The sequence below is a fragment of the Bombina bombina genome, chromosome 4 (assembly GCF_027579735.1).
Source record: "Bombina bombina isolate aBomBom1 chromosome 4, aBomBom1.pri, whole genome shotgun sequence".
NCBI lineage: Eukaryota > Metazoa > Chordata > Amphibia > Anura > Bombinatoridae > Bombina > Bombina bombina.
Genome location: NC_069502.1, coordinates 427969961 through 427984424, shown reverse-complemented (window position 1 = coordinate 427984424; position 14464 = coordinate 427969961). Strand labels below are relative to the sequence as shown.

At 35.4% G+C, this 14464-nt stretch overlaps 1 long non-coding RNA gene across 1 annotated transcript in view; it reads left to right on the top strand.

Moving 5' to 3' along the window:
- Positions 1 to 487: 487 nt before the first annotated feature.
- The window catches only part of LOC128656380 (uncharacterized), a 36226-nt gene continuing 22249 nt past the window's right edge, over positions 488 to 14464 (top strand). The window contains exons 1-2 of the long non-coding RNA XR_008402000.1: positions 488 to 738; positions 14268 to 14354. This is a non-coding gene — a long non-coding RNA (uncharacterized LOC128656380). The remainder of the gene's footprint in view (positions 739 to 14267; positions 14355 to 14464) is intronic.

Sequence of the window (14464 nt, the reverse complement as noted above, 5' to 3'; positions counted from 1 at the left end):
TCTCAAAAAAGAAAACAAATGGCACTGACACATATGACCTTTGTTTTATGATATTTTCTAGTACTGAGACTGGCAGCAGGAATCTTGAAATATTATTTTTTTTCTCCCTGTAGAGAGAGAAAAAAAAAAAAGCTTTCGTTGTATGACTCATCCACCGGCCTAGCTGTTTTGTGCAGTGACATTAGGAACACAGGGAGTTTTTTTTCTCTTTAACAATATGAAGAGGCCTTTGCAAGTGCACATAGGAATTTCTTGGTTGTGCTCCAAATCTTTAGTTCTATTCTGCTTACCAGGAACTGAGGACTAAAAAAACAACAGTTATTTTACAGATTGTGCAATTTTGTTATGAGTGTCCAGTGCCTGCTGGGTGTTTGTCAATGTTTACAATCTCAGGGAAATTTACTGGGAACAGTACTATACAACAATAGAAGGACATAGAAAACTGAGGGAATTATTTTACAAGCAGGGAATAAATAGATCCTATTAAACATACTGAAGTTGTAGATATGTCCCTGGAAATGTCCACTCCAGGAGATTTGGAGGGCTCCAGCTGAGCTGGGACATGTGTGACACAAGTTAATGTGATGAATTGCTGGTGAGGCTGTGCATGCAGCAATACTCTGCTTGATTAGAGCAGGTCTAAGCAGGGACTCCTTGCTGTACCTTCTCTGACTGATCTTTCTTTAGACTGCCGAAAATCAGAAGAAAAAACACTTACAAACAGCTCCTTCATACTAGGTAAGGAGCTGTGCTGATTTGATGTAAAAGAGGGGGGGGGATTACTTGGCTACTACTGTAGATAATTTTTTGTTTGCATTTTTGCATTATTTAGTCTGACAGTAATCTTCATATTTTATCACTCTGTTTTGTCTGCAGCATACTGATTTTAGCATGAGTTTTAAACATACACCATTTCCTACACACAGTGCAAAAATATGAAAATTGCTGTCGGACTAAATAATAAAAAAATCCATTTGCCCCCAACAGCTCACCCAGCCCGTTGCTGTGCATAATCACACAGTAAGATCAGCTGCACTGTTTGCTGTGTCTCTCCTCCTGTTTATTGTAATTTGACACATTGCAGTCTAGCTCCTCCCTTGCACCTCTGGCCTTAGAGTGTCATTAGGAATCCAGGAGAACTTAGGAAGCATTGCTGCCGGCTATTAAGACAGTGGATCTAAGTAGTTTTGTGTCACTTCAGTTCTGCCCTGCAATAATATAATATATAGGGAAATGATGGTATATAAAAACTGGAAAGTTAAAAAGAATTGATTAGGAGATGGTTTCAGTATAAACTTTACTTAAATATTGCAATAATTCTTCTATTTGTATGATCTTTTGAAAGAATAATTTACTTTTAATAGTAAACGTTTTGTAAATATATGTGCCTATGTATTATTTGTTTAAATTAGACACTTTAATCAATTTTGACTAGCGATGCAAACTTTTTTGCATTTACTGGTACAAATTATAAAGTAAAAGAAATTCTTTTTATTCTTTAACATTTTTAAAAGTTTGTTTTTGCATATTGCTTTACTTCATGTGACATTTCTTTCTATGACATTTCTTAATATGAATATGAAAAATGACTGAAAATGATGAAATTCAAAGTTGGTAGGATTGTGCTTTCTATGGTTGGGAGATGTCTGTATTTGCAATACCATTCTGTCTAGGAACTTTTACCTCTAATTAAAATACTATACATAAATATTTTGTTGCATTGCTGTGTTATTAACCCGCTACTGGCTAGACTACCATATAAAATGCTACCTCTTATGCCCAACATTTGGTGTATATAGATAGATATATAGAAGATAGAAAGATAAATATATAGATTATAGTGTATTATTTAAATATAATTAACTTCTGCTGGAATATTGTGATTATTATTGAATGGGTTCACATATTATTTATCTGCCTAATTTTGATGCTGTGTTGTAACAATAACCATATGTGTTCCAGAGACTGGCATTGTCAATATTATGCTGTAGGTGTAAGGGTTTGGTGCTGTAATCTGCATAATAAACTATGGATAAGTCAAAATTATACTATAACTATCAAATGGGTGTGTTTTAATTGCAGAACTGAGTGGGCAGAGCAGTATCTTTAGTAACCTGCTTGTTTGCTCTGCTGCACTGTCCCTGGAAATTCTTTTGAAATGTTGGCAACAATGCTATTCCACTTGTGGGCAGGTGGTAAAAATACCCAAATGAAATATCCATAATGACGATTATATGAAAGAAGTAGCAATGATTTTATTCTAATACATAATATAATGTTTTCTTATCTACTGTATAATATTGTCTGTTACTTTGCTAAAATAAAGTAAAAATGGAAGAAGAAATCAAGAATTCACTCAAGATTTTAAGTAATTGACATAACAGTAATTTTTTTCACACATGGCACTAAAATATCTCAAATAATGCTATGATGTTTTAGTAAACCGCTACAAAAGTGCTGCACTATGGTATATAAAATAGTCCAGCGGAACTAGGAAACAAGACGTAATGTATCATATAGTGTGAAATAGATAACAGTTTAGAGAATGCTGTAACATTCCCACACAAGGCGTTTTAGCCTTCTACTGCAGCCAAGGGGTAAAGTGCTCTATAGTAAATGAACCTACACAGAACTAGATTATTCACAAGTAAAATCAGAGTAGCTGGCTCATCTTTCCATTATTCTGGCTAAAGAAAATAACAAAACTCCAGGGATAAAGTTCAGTTAATCAAGCTGATAAATGACGGTTGACTGCAAGCCATAACGTATTTGCAAAGATAATCAATGCATGTATTAAAGGGACAGTAAACTCAAAACTGTTCGCTATAAAGGTCCAGATTACGAATGGAGTGCTATTTAATGCTCCTGCTCAAGTGTAAACTTTGCTAGACGGAAGCTTTTTGCGGCCGTCAGGTAGCGCACGTATTAAAAGTTGAAAGTAAAAAGTTTGCGGGCAAACAATACTTGCATCGCTAACCAAATATTGTGACAGTGTTAACATATACGCCTCATAGAAGTCAATTTAGAGCGCAGAAGAAAAAAACTAGTGCGTTAACTCAACAGGAGTTATGAAAATTACACATTGCAATGTTCTTCACATACAGATTTGTTTTAATTATTATTGTATTTATATATATATATATATATATATATATATATATATATATATATATATATATATATATATATATATATGTAAAACATTAGGCAAAAGCACTCTCACCTCCACTGCAGCTCACAGGGTGACAGGAGCCAACAACGTTATAAAATATTCAAAACAAGTCCGCACTCATTGGATTTTTAATTGTAGTATTTTTATCCAACTTCACCTCCCTCAGACCTTCTTTGTTTTTTTCCAATGCACTTTCATTATTTATTTTGACTGCTTTTTTCCTATAATGTAACTCTGAAAACGTTAGTGTTTCCACTTAACTCGGAGAGGCTGGGGTGCATTTTGTGCAATACAGAGCCTTGACCCTCCTAAATGCTGCGCAGTGATTGGGTGATATGTACAAGACCTTGTTTATATCTGTCCATAAGTGGCCACAGCAAAGGAAGCTAGATACCCAACATTCAATAGAAGTTTCAAGGGGTGTTCCCTGGGCCTGCAAAACATTGCTTATTATTCTAACAAAATGACACAACATGAAATATTGGCTTTAACACCCCAAGTACCAGTTGTTCAACATTTAAAACATTGTTTCTACAATGAAATGAAGCCAGAAAATGCATATATAAAACAAAAAAATCAAACAAATATAGGCAATACAGAATAGGCTTCATACTATATAATATAATGTGCAGTATAGACATATATATAATATATAATATAATGTGCAGTATAGACATATATATATAATATGTAATATAATGTGCAGTATAGACATATATATAATATATAATATAATGTGCAGTATAGACATATATATAATATATAATATAATGTGCAGTATAGACATATATATACTATATAATATAATGTGCAGTATAGACATATATATATATATATATAATATAATGTGCAGTATAGACATATATATATATATAATATAATATAATGTGCAGTATAGACATATATATATATATATATATAATATAATGTGCAGTATAGACATATATATATATATAATATAATGTGCAGTATAGACATATATATAATATATAATATAATGTGCAGTATAGACATATATATATACTATATAATATAATGTGCAGTATAGACATATATATATATATAATATAATGTGCAGTATAGACATATATATATATATATAATATAATGTGCAGTATAGACATATATATAATATATAATATAATGTGCAGTATAGACATATATATATATATATATATATATATATATATATAATATAATGTGCAGTATAGACATATATATATAATCTATAATATAATGTGCAGTATAGACATATATATATAATATATAATATAATGTGCAATATAGACATATATATAATATATATAAAATATAATATATATATATATATATATATATATACAGTATATAGACACATGTAAAAGACATTTAAAGCAAATAATTAATTGTAAAGGAACAGAGATCATTCTGTAAATGCTTTGTCTAGCAGTGCAGTGAGTTATATTATTGTGGTTATGGGCAAAACAGAGCTGTTAAACAATCTGACTATGAGGAGGTTAATACGTGGGCACAAATAAAACACAAGTTTTTTTGACATTTACTATTTCTGCAGAGAGCAGCGAGAGTGCCAGTTGCCGCCTCTGCTATTTAGCTTCAGCACCAGGGAGTGTTGTTATTTGTTTAGCTTTAATGCCACTGTTGGCTGTCACAGATGGTGGCATTCCACCCAGCCATCTGATACCCAAAGAAGAGCTGGCATCTGAGATTAACTCTTTCAGTGCATGAAGAGATAAAAAGAATAAGTTATGAATTTCAGTTCATTACCGGTTATCTGTTTGTTCTTTTCAGTTCAACCTATTTCTACCTCTTTTCAGGAATATATTTTAGTGATTAAACTCAAAATAATTCATATTTTAGTTATTCTTTTAATCATAAGAACTTTAAACTTCTTGTTTTCAGAGGTGTTGAAATCTAAGAGCTTTGTCTGCTTATGTATCACTGTGTCTTATTTACTGATGGGCATTCAGACCCTCACGGTGAGACCTACAATAGGTTACTATGCCTTTTCAAATGATATTATCGTATGAATGTTAACTGACAGTTACTAGAGCAACTGGAAATGTTTCAAGTAATAAAATGGGAGACATTAAACCTATGTCCTGATCTCTGCCAAAATATACATCAAACACCTCTCAAAATAAAAGTCATTCAGCCCATGTGGTGTAAGTAAAATGTCAATTGCTAAACTTAACAAACAATAAAGATAGGTGGTGGAGACATAGATTTTTCACTTATGATCCCATTTAGGGGAAGGAACATGGAAGCCGAATTTAAACTATTTCAGTCTGTAAGGACTCCATTTATTAAGCTGCAGATGAAGCTTTGGAGCCTTTGCAACACTTGGGGTGTAGGAACTCCCCAAGATTTCTGCTAACCCCCCCCCCCCCCCCCCCAAGTAACCATTGTCATCTGGGTCTTAACTAGAGATATGCATTTGTTTTATTACTAATGCAAATTTGTAATGCAAAAAGAGATATTCATTTCATTTTAACAAAGTGAATATCTGAATGAATGCACCAATGAAATTGAAAGAAAATGAAAAAATACTGCCAAAATTCATCAGTATTCATTTGCTTTCTTTAAATTACCTTTAAGGGGTTAAATACTTACGACTAGTGCGCTAGAGAGCTGCGCTAAACCCCAATCCTTCTTCTCAGAGCCCTGAACTGCCCTAATAGGAGGCTAAGCGCGGCGCATTCCAGAGCCTACGATAAAGGAGAAGGTTCTTTAACACCGTTCAATATAGTCAATTTACTCAAATGTGCCTGAATAGAAAGGTATTGGGGGTATTTATCACAGGGTTCTGTCTTGGCAATTGAAAATACTAACTTTGACAGCAGCAGCATAAATTCAATGTTCTCCCCCCTCCTTCCTGGAATTCACTGGTTTAAAGAACACTCTGGACTGGGAGTGACCTCCATTTTTTTCAACTTCATTACATAGGTAATTTAAAAAAATAAAATAATATGCTTTCCTTTAAAGTTCCTAGAGCTTTTCCAGATTGCAAAGAGGATACAATGGTATACAAGGAATGCTGACAATCTAGTGTTTATAAACTACAGTTCTGTTAACAGTCAGAATGTATGCATAGGTTGCTGCCTCATCTATCTCGGCTGCGGTTTAGGGAATTCGTTTGATAATCATCATAAATAACATATATTTATTGTGACTAAACAGATAAACATATGAATAAACAAACAAACAAATAATATAATGATAATGTATTCAAGCACAGGAAAGAAGGGATACTTTACTTCTTGTGCTTATTTACGAGAACTATAGGTTAAAAAATAGTATTGCAGAAATAAGTGTAGTAATCTATATACCTCACTGGATTAGACCACAACAAGAAATTTCCCTCCAAAGCCAAAAAATATTGCATTTTGCATCACCTTACTTGTATTGTATGTCTGTAATAAAGGTGCATAAATACTGGGCTGCTGGGCAGATCAGCAGAGGTTTCATGCCACAGCAGGCTCCCTACTTGATGGATGAGTGTGGGGTCACATTGGACATGACCCCTTACCGCTTGCTTGTTCACTGTGTATTTGAAGTTTGTACTTGAGGTGCTGGAAGACAGCAGCAGCAGCACATCAAAAGCTTTACAAAGTATAGGCAGAATGGGAACTCGATTTTCAAACAGTGATAGAACCACATTCTCAAGTGATCATACATTGAGGTCGCTGTACCTAAAAAAACAATTATGGCAAAATCCTATGCACAAGTCAATATTTCCTAGAATACGAGTTTTGCGCTATAGAGGATGCGAAACGAACGCAACAAAAGTTGCGTTATTTCACCCCAATAGCGCTGCCATTACAAGTTTCTGAAAAACCGCCTTCTGCATGCAATATGGTTGCGATAAGCTCCATACCGCACAAAATCCAAGGGCTGAGAATACGTGCTTGTGCACGCTTTCCCCCAAAGACATCAATGGGGAGAGAGTGTTAGAAAAAAACCTAAAACCTGAAGTGCGGAAAGAAAAGCTCCGTAACGCAACCCCATTGATGTCTATGGGGAAAAAAAAGTTACGTTTAAACCTAACACGCTGACATAACCCCAAGTCTAAACACCCCTAATCTGCCGCCCCGACATCGCCGACACCTAAATAAAGTTATTAACCCCTAATCCACCACTCCCGACATTGCGGCCACTAATAAAAGTTATTAACCCCTATTCCGCTGCTCCCCGACATCGCCACCACTATAATAAAGTTAATAACCCCTATTCCCCCGCACCCCAAAATCACTGACACTATAATAAATCTATTAACCCCAATTCTGCTGCTCCCTGACATCGCCGCCACTAAATAAAGTTATTAACCCCTAAATCTCTGACCTCCCACATCACCGCCACTAAATAAACCTATTAACCCCTAACCCGCCGGCCCCCTACATTGCAAAACACTAAATTAAACTATTAACCCCTAAACCTAACAACCCTCTAACTTTAAATCAAAATTATAATATCCCTATCTTAAAATAAATAAAAACTTACCTGTGAAATAAAAAAAAACTAAGTTTAAACTAGCAATTAACCTAACATAACTGTTATACTAAACTATTATACTAAAAATAAAATAACTACCAATTAAATAAACTAAATTACACATTAAAAAAAACCTAACACTACTAAAAAATGTAAATCTAAAATAAAAAAAATAAAAAATACTAAATTACAAAAAATAACAAACGAAATTATTAAAATTAAAAACAATTACACCTAATTTAATAGCCCTATAAAAATAAAAAGCCCCCCAAAATAAAAAAGCCTAGCCTACAATAAACTACCAATAGCCTTTAAAAGGGTCTTTTGTAGGGCATTGCCCTAAAGAAATCAGCTCTTTTACCTGTAAAAAAATACAAAGACCCCCCAACAGTAAAACCCACCACCCAACCAACCCCCCAAAATAAAAAAACTAACTCTAACAAAAACCTAAGCTACCCATTGCCCTGAAAAGGGCATTTGTATGGGCATTCCCCTTAAAAGGGCATTCAGCTCTTTTAAAAAAGCCAAAAACCTTATCTAAAAAAGAAAAAAACCCAAAAAAGTAAAAAAAATATCTAACACTAACTCCCGACGATCCACTTACAGTTTCTGAAATCTGGACATCCAGGCTGCGAGAAGTCTTCATCCAGGCGGCAAGTTCTTCATCCATCCAGGCGGCATCTTCTATCTATCTTCTTGGCTGCGTCTTCTAGCTTCATCCCGGCAGCACGGAGTGGGTCCATCCTTGAAGCCATCCAGCGCGGAGCGTCCTCTTCATACGGTCAACGCTGTACACTGAATCCTCAATCCAAGGGAGCCTTTTCAATATGGCGTCCCTTGCATTCCTATTGACTGATTTGATTTTTGAAATTCAATCAGCCAATAGGATGAGAGCTACTGAAATCCTGTTGGCTGTTCAAATCAGCCAATAGGATGAGAGATACTGAAATTCTATTGGCTATTCAAATCAGCTAATAGAATTTCAGTAGCTCTCATCCAATTGGCTGATTTGAATTTAAAAAATCAAATCAGCCAATATTAATGCAAGGGAAGCCATTTTGAAAAGGCTCCCTTACATTGAAGATTTAGTGTACGGCGGGGACCGTATGAAGAGGACACCACACTGGATGTCTTCAAGGATAAACATGGTCCGCGCCGCCTGGATGAAGATAGAAAACACTGTCTGGATGGATGAAGACCTTGCCGTCTGGAAAAAGACTTCTCACCACATGGATGCTATGGAAATCCCACACAAAAATGTCATTTTTTTAATTGCGGGATTAACGTTGCGTTACAGGCTAAAATGCTTGTGGTATAGCTATACCGAGAAGACTAGTAATGGCTGTGTTACTGTTTTTACGCTGAAATGGTCATTTTTTCAGCGTTAAAACCGTAACGCAAAACTCGTAATCTAGGTGAGAATATAGTAAATGCAGATAATATAGCATTGGGTTTTAGAAATCCTAATAATATATATATATATATATATATACACCGGTGTATATATATATATATATATATATATATATATATATATATATATATACACCGGTATATATATATATATATAACACAGTAGCAAACCTACTTAACAGCAGGTCCTGGTGCAAAATGTTTTTTGTGCCCCCCAAATGTAACTCAGTAGTAAGCAATAGTTATAATATACATGCAGCTCTGTATGATATTGAGGATAGATGGGACTGGAATCTGCACTAATAAAAAGTTCCAATGCATTAGGATTGTACACATTCTGCACATGCCTGTGTATATATATTGTCATGTCCCTTGTTCTAAGGAGAATTGCCTGGTATTTTGGGGCTGGACTGACCTTACTTGGTAGGATCAGACTGATATACTTCAGGAAAGTCTTCCTCTGTAAAAAGCACACTGGTCTAAAAGAGGCTGCTCCTGGGTGGTAAATCACCATAGAACTAGCTGATGAGCTGTTGTTTGTTTCCAGTAGAGCGCTTCTCACTTCGTATCCGTGCCTATGTATAGACTGGCTGATATGGGCCCCCAAGGATATGGGCCCTGTTGCAACTACACCTGGCAAAAGAGATATCAGCATAAGATTAATTCAAGATATTTGTCTTTGTTGTGCCCAAAATAGGCTATTTTAAAATATTTTACTTTTTTTAATTGGTCCTAAATAAAACAACATTTTGTTTTCATGGTTCTCTTTGTGAAACAATAAATGGGTGGGAGTTGTCTTTATCAAAGGGTTAATAATATGTCACTATAGGGTCTGTGATTCCCAAACTAAAATTGAAGCAAAAAAGCTACCAATAAAAAAGAAGACATCTTCAAACATGGTCTGCTTTGTGTGTTTGATTGTACATTGACTTGGGTGCAATTAACACTTTACTGTCATTTTATGTCAAAATATATATATTTTTTTAATAGCCAAACACTTTATTGCAATCTATGTATAGTCTGCTACTAATGCTTTATTTCTTAACATGCTTTATTGTTTTAAACTGTAGTTTGCTTAGTATTTTAACTTTTTAATTAAACTATGAAAAGTCCCCTTAAAGCAAAAAACAAAACAAAATCTGTGCTTCAACAATCATATTGAATGAAAAAGAAATAATATTAGGGTTTCAGCTAGATAAAGGTCTTGAATAATATATTTAGAAATCTTTTGGCAAGTTATGGCTTGAAATGTGTTTGAACATAAAAATGGTTTATTTCCTGTGTAAAAAGCTCATCTAGTTGGTAGGAAGTACCCACATAATAGATTAAATCAAGTCAATTGAATCTTAATGTCTTTGCATTTAGATTTGAGAGGTATATTAAAGAGACATGAAACCCAACATTTTTCTTTCATGATTCGGATAAAGAATATAATTTTAAACATTTTTCCAATTTACTTCTATTATTTAATTTGCTTCCTTCTCTTGTTATCTTTTGCTGAAAGTTTTATCTAGGAAAGCTCAGGAGCAGTATAGAACCTAGGTTCTAGCTGCTGATTGGTGGCTGCATATATATATATATATACCAATTGTCATTGGCTCACCCATGTGTTCAGTTAGAAACCAGTAGTGCATTGCTGCTCCTTCAACAAATGATACCAAGAGAATTAAGCAAATTTGATAATAGAAGTAAACTGCAAAGTTGTTTAAAATTGTATGTTCTACCTAATTAATGAAAGAAAAAAAAATGTTTTTCATGTCCCTTTAAGAAAACGTACAAATATTTGACATACCTGATTTGATTATTTTTTTATTGTGCAATAATGTGGACTAATAGGCAAAAGACACCAATGCATGCTTTTCATTTATAACAGGACATAACACGTTTTAGAGCAAGATATCCTGAACAGCATGTCCTGCTTATAGCACTGAGCAGCTGCCTCGAGTGTGGCATTAGTTATGCTGCCGTGGACAAAAGGGTGCTGATGGCAGCAGTATAATGACACAAGGCGTTGCTTTGTGCCTGCTGTAAAGGTAAATGGGGCAAAGGTTTGACATTCTGTGCAAAAACATGATATTTTTTACATTTATCAATGCAGCTGGTATATTTTGCTGAGATGTGCAATGCTGAATGCTAATGGAACATAATGTTCTGCCAGTTAAGCAGGGAGAGCTTCTGTATAATGCAGCTGAGAGGCTGCTTTTGAGGAACAAAGCTTTGTATGTTTAGAACAATGATTCACCATTTGTTTGCAAAGTCAACTGTGCCAGTACTAAAATTGTAATTAAAATGTGTAGTTTGTCTATCTTTTTACCTGGTGTACCTGTGAACATAGTTTAGTAGAACTACGTTACCTCTGAATGCACACACACACACATACAGTATATATATATATGTATATATATATATATATATATATATATATATATATATATATATATATATATATATATACATATGTGCAATGTGTAGAAGAAGGACTGTGCTCAAGGGGGTTAAAGGGACACTGAACCCAAATTCTATCTTTTGTGATTCAGATAGAGCATGCAGTTTTAACCCCTTAATGACCACAGCACTTTTCCATTTTCTGTTAGTTTGGGACCAAGGCTATTTTTACATTTTTGCGGTGTTTGTGTTTAGCTGTAATTTCCCTCTTACTCATTTACTGTACCCACACATATTATATACCGTTTTTCTCGCCATTAAATGGACTTTCTAAAGATACCATTATTTTCATCATATCTTATAATTTACTATAAAAAAAATTATAAAATATGAGGAAAAAATGGAAAAAAACACACTTTTTCTAACTTTGACCCCCAAAATCTGTTACATATCTACAACCACCAAAAAACACCCATGCTAAATAGTTTCTAAATTTTGTCCTGAGTTTAGAAATACCCAATGTTTACATGTTCTTTGCTTTTTTTGCAAGTTATAGGGCCATAAATACAAGTAGCATTTTGCTATTTCCAAACCATTTTTTTTTCAAAATTAGCGCTAGTTACATTGGGTCACTGATATCTTTCAGGAATCCCTGAATATCCCTTGACATGTATATATTTATATTTAGAAGACATCCCAAAGCATTGATCTAGGCCCATTTTGGTATATTTCATACCACCATTTCACCGCCAAATGCGATCAAATACAAAAAATCGTTCACTTTTTCACAAATTTTTTCACAAACTTTCGGTTTCTCACTAAAATTATTTACAAACAACTTGTGCAATTATGGCATAAATGGTTGTAAATTCTTCTCTGGGATCCCCTTTGTTCAGAAATATCAGACATATATGGCTTTGGCGTTGCTTTTTGGTAATTAGAAGGCCGCTAAATGCCACTGCGCACCACACGTGTATTATGCCCAGCAGTTAAGGGGGTAATTAGGGAGCTTTTAGGGAGCTTGTAGGGTTAATTTTAGCTTTAGTGTAGTGTAGTAGACGACCCCAAGTATTGATCTAGGCCCATTTTGGTATATTTCATGCCACCATTTCACCGCCAAATGCGATCAAATTAAAAAAAACTTTAAATTTTTCACAATTTTAGGTTTCTCACTGAAATCATTTACAAACAGCTTGTGCAATTATGGCACAAATGGTTGTAAATGCTTCTCTGGGATCCCCTTTGTTCAGAAATAGCAGCCATATATGGCTTTGGCGTTGCTTTCTGGTAATTAGAAGGCCGCTAAATGCTGCTGCGCCTCACACGTGTATTATGGCTAGCAGTGAAGGGGTTAATTAGGGAGTTTGTAGGGAGCTTGCAGGGTTAATTTTAGCTTTAGTGTAGAGATCAGCCTCCCACCTGACACATCCCACCCCCTGATCCCTCCCAAACAGCTCCCTTCCCTCCCCCACCCCACAATTGTCCCCGCCATCTTAAGTACTGGCAGAAAGTCTGCCAGTACTAAAATAAAAGGGTATTTAAAAATAATAAAACATTTGTTTTAGCATACCCAGTTTGCAAAAAAATATGTTTTTTTTTATTTTTTGCCCAGTTTTTCTGTAGTGTAGCTTCCCCCTCCCCACAGACCAACCCCACCACCTAACTGATTGTTTGTTTGTTTTTAATCTGATTTGTTTATTTTTACAATTTTTTTTTTCATTTTCCTACACTTTTTTTCTGTGTGAAGCGGTTCCCACCCGCTCCCTCCCCGTGCACGCGCCCGCCCCCACCCTCCGGTTGCACGTGCGCGCGTCAATGCGCGCCCCCTGGCATCCCCGCCCACGATCCCGCCCCCCTCCACATCACGAGGGCCATCGATGGCCGCCACCCGCCTCCCGGTCCGGCTCTCTCTGCACCGGATGGCTCTCTCTGCACCGGATGGCTTAAAAAGGTTATTGCAGGATGCCTCCATATCGAGGCATCACTGCAATAACCAGAAAGCAGCTGGAAGCGAGCATGATCGCTTCCAGCTGCTTTCCACACCGAGGACGTGCAGGGTACGTCCTCAGGCGTTAACTGCCTTTTTTTTGAGGACGTACCCTGCACGTCCTCGGTCGTTAAGAGGTTAAGCAACTTTGTAATTTACTCCTATTATCAAATTTTCTTTGTTCTCTTGCTATCTTTATTTGAAAAGGAAGGCATCTAAGCTTTTTTTGTTTCAGAACTCTGGACAGCATTATTGGTGGATGAATTTATCCAGCAATCAGCAAGAGCAACCCAGGTTGTTCACCAATGGGCCGGCATCTAAACTTAAATTCTTGCATTTCAAATAAAGATACCAAGAAAATGAAGAAAATTTGATAATAGGAGTAAATTAGAAAGTTGCTTAAAATGTCATGCTCTAACTGAATCACGAAAAAAAATTGGGTTCAGTGTCCCTTTAAATGAGTGGGGTAAATAAGTGAGTGGAAGGGGTCCAAGAGGAGGAGGCAAAGTAAGCCATAATGAGGAGGCAAAGAACAAAAGAGAGGGTACAAAAAAGGGAGACTTTAGTGTAATACGTTCAAAACCAGAAACGTTTTATGCTTAGGTATGAAAACTGCTCGCCTGATGTTACCTCAGTCATATGAGGTAAGTGCCTTGCATGGGTAGGAGATATTTTCACACTGTTGTAAAGATGTTTTTCCTTACTCCGTGTTTTTACCTACTGTTTATGTAATGGAGCGGTGTATTGTTATTATATTTGCTGTTACAATCAGCTTCAAAATGACGTCAACTTAGGAGGAGTTTTGCTTCCATTTTTTTCCAGGTACGGCAGTTGGGTTTTTAAGAAAAATAGCGATTCAATGTGGACTGCAGAATAGGAAGAAGGATGTGTGCCATAATCGTGCGGCAAGTAAATGATTGAATCAAGTTTATTTTGTGTGTTAACTGTACCTTTAATGCAGTTATTTGTATAAAAAATAAAGATTTATTTGCAAAAGATAGATTGGTATCAATGCTTAA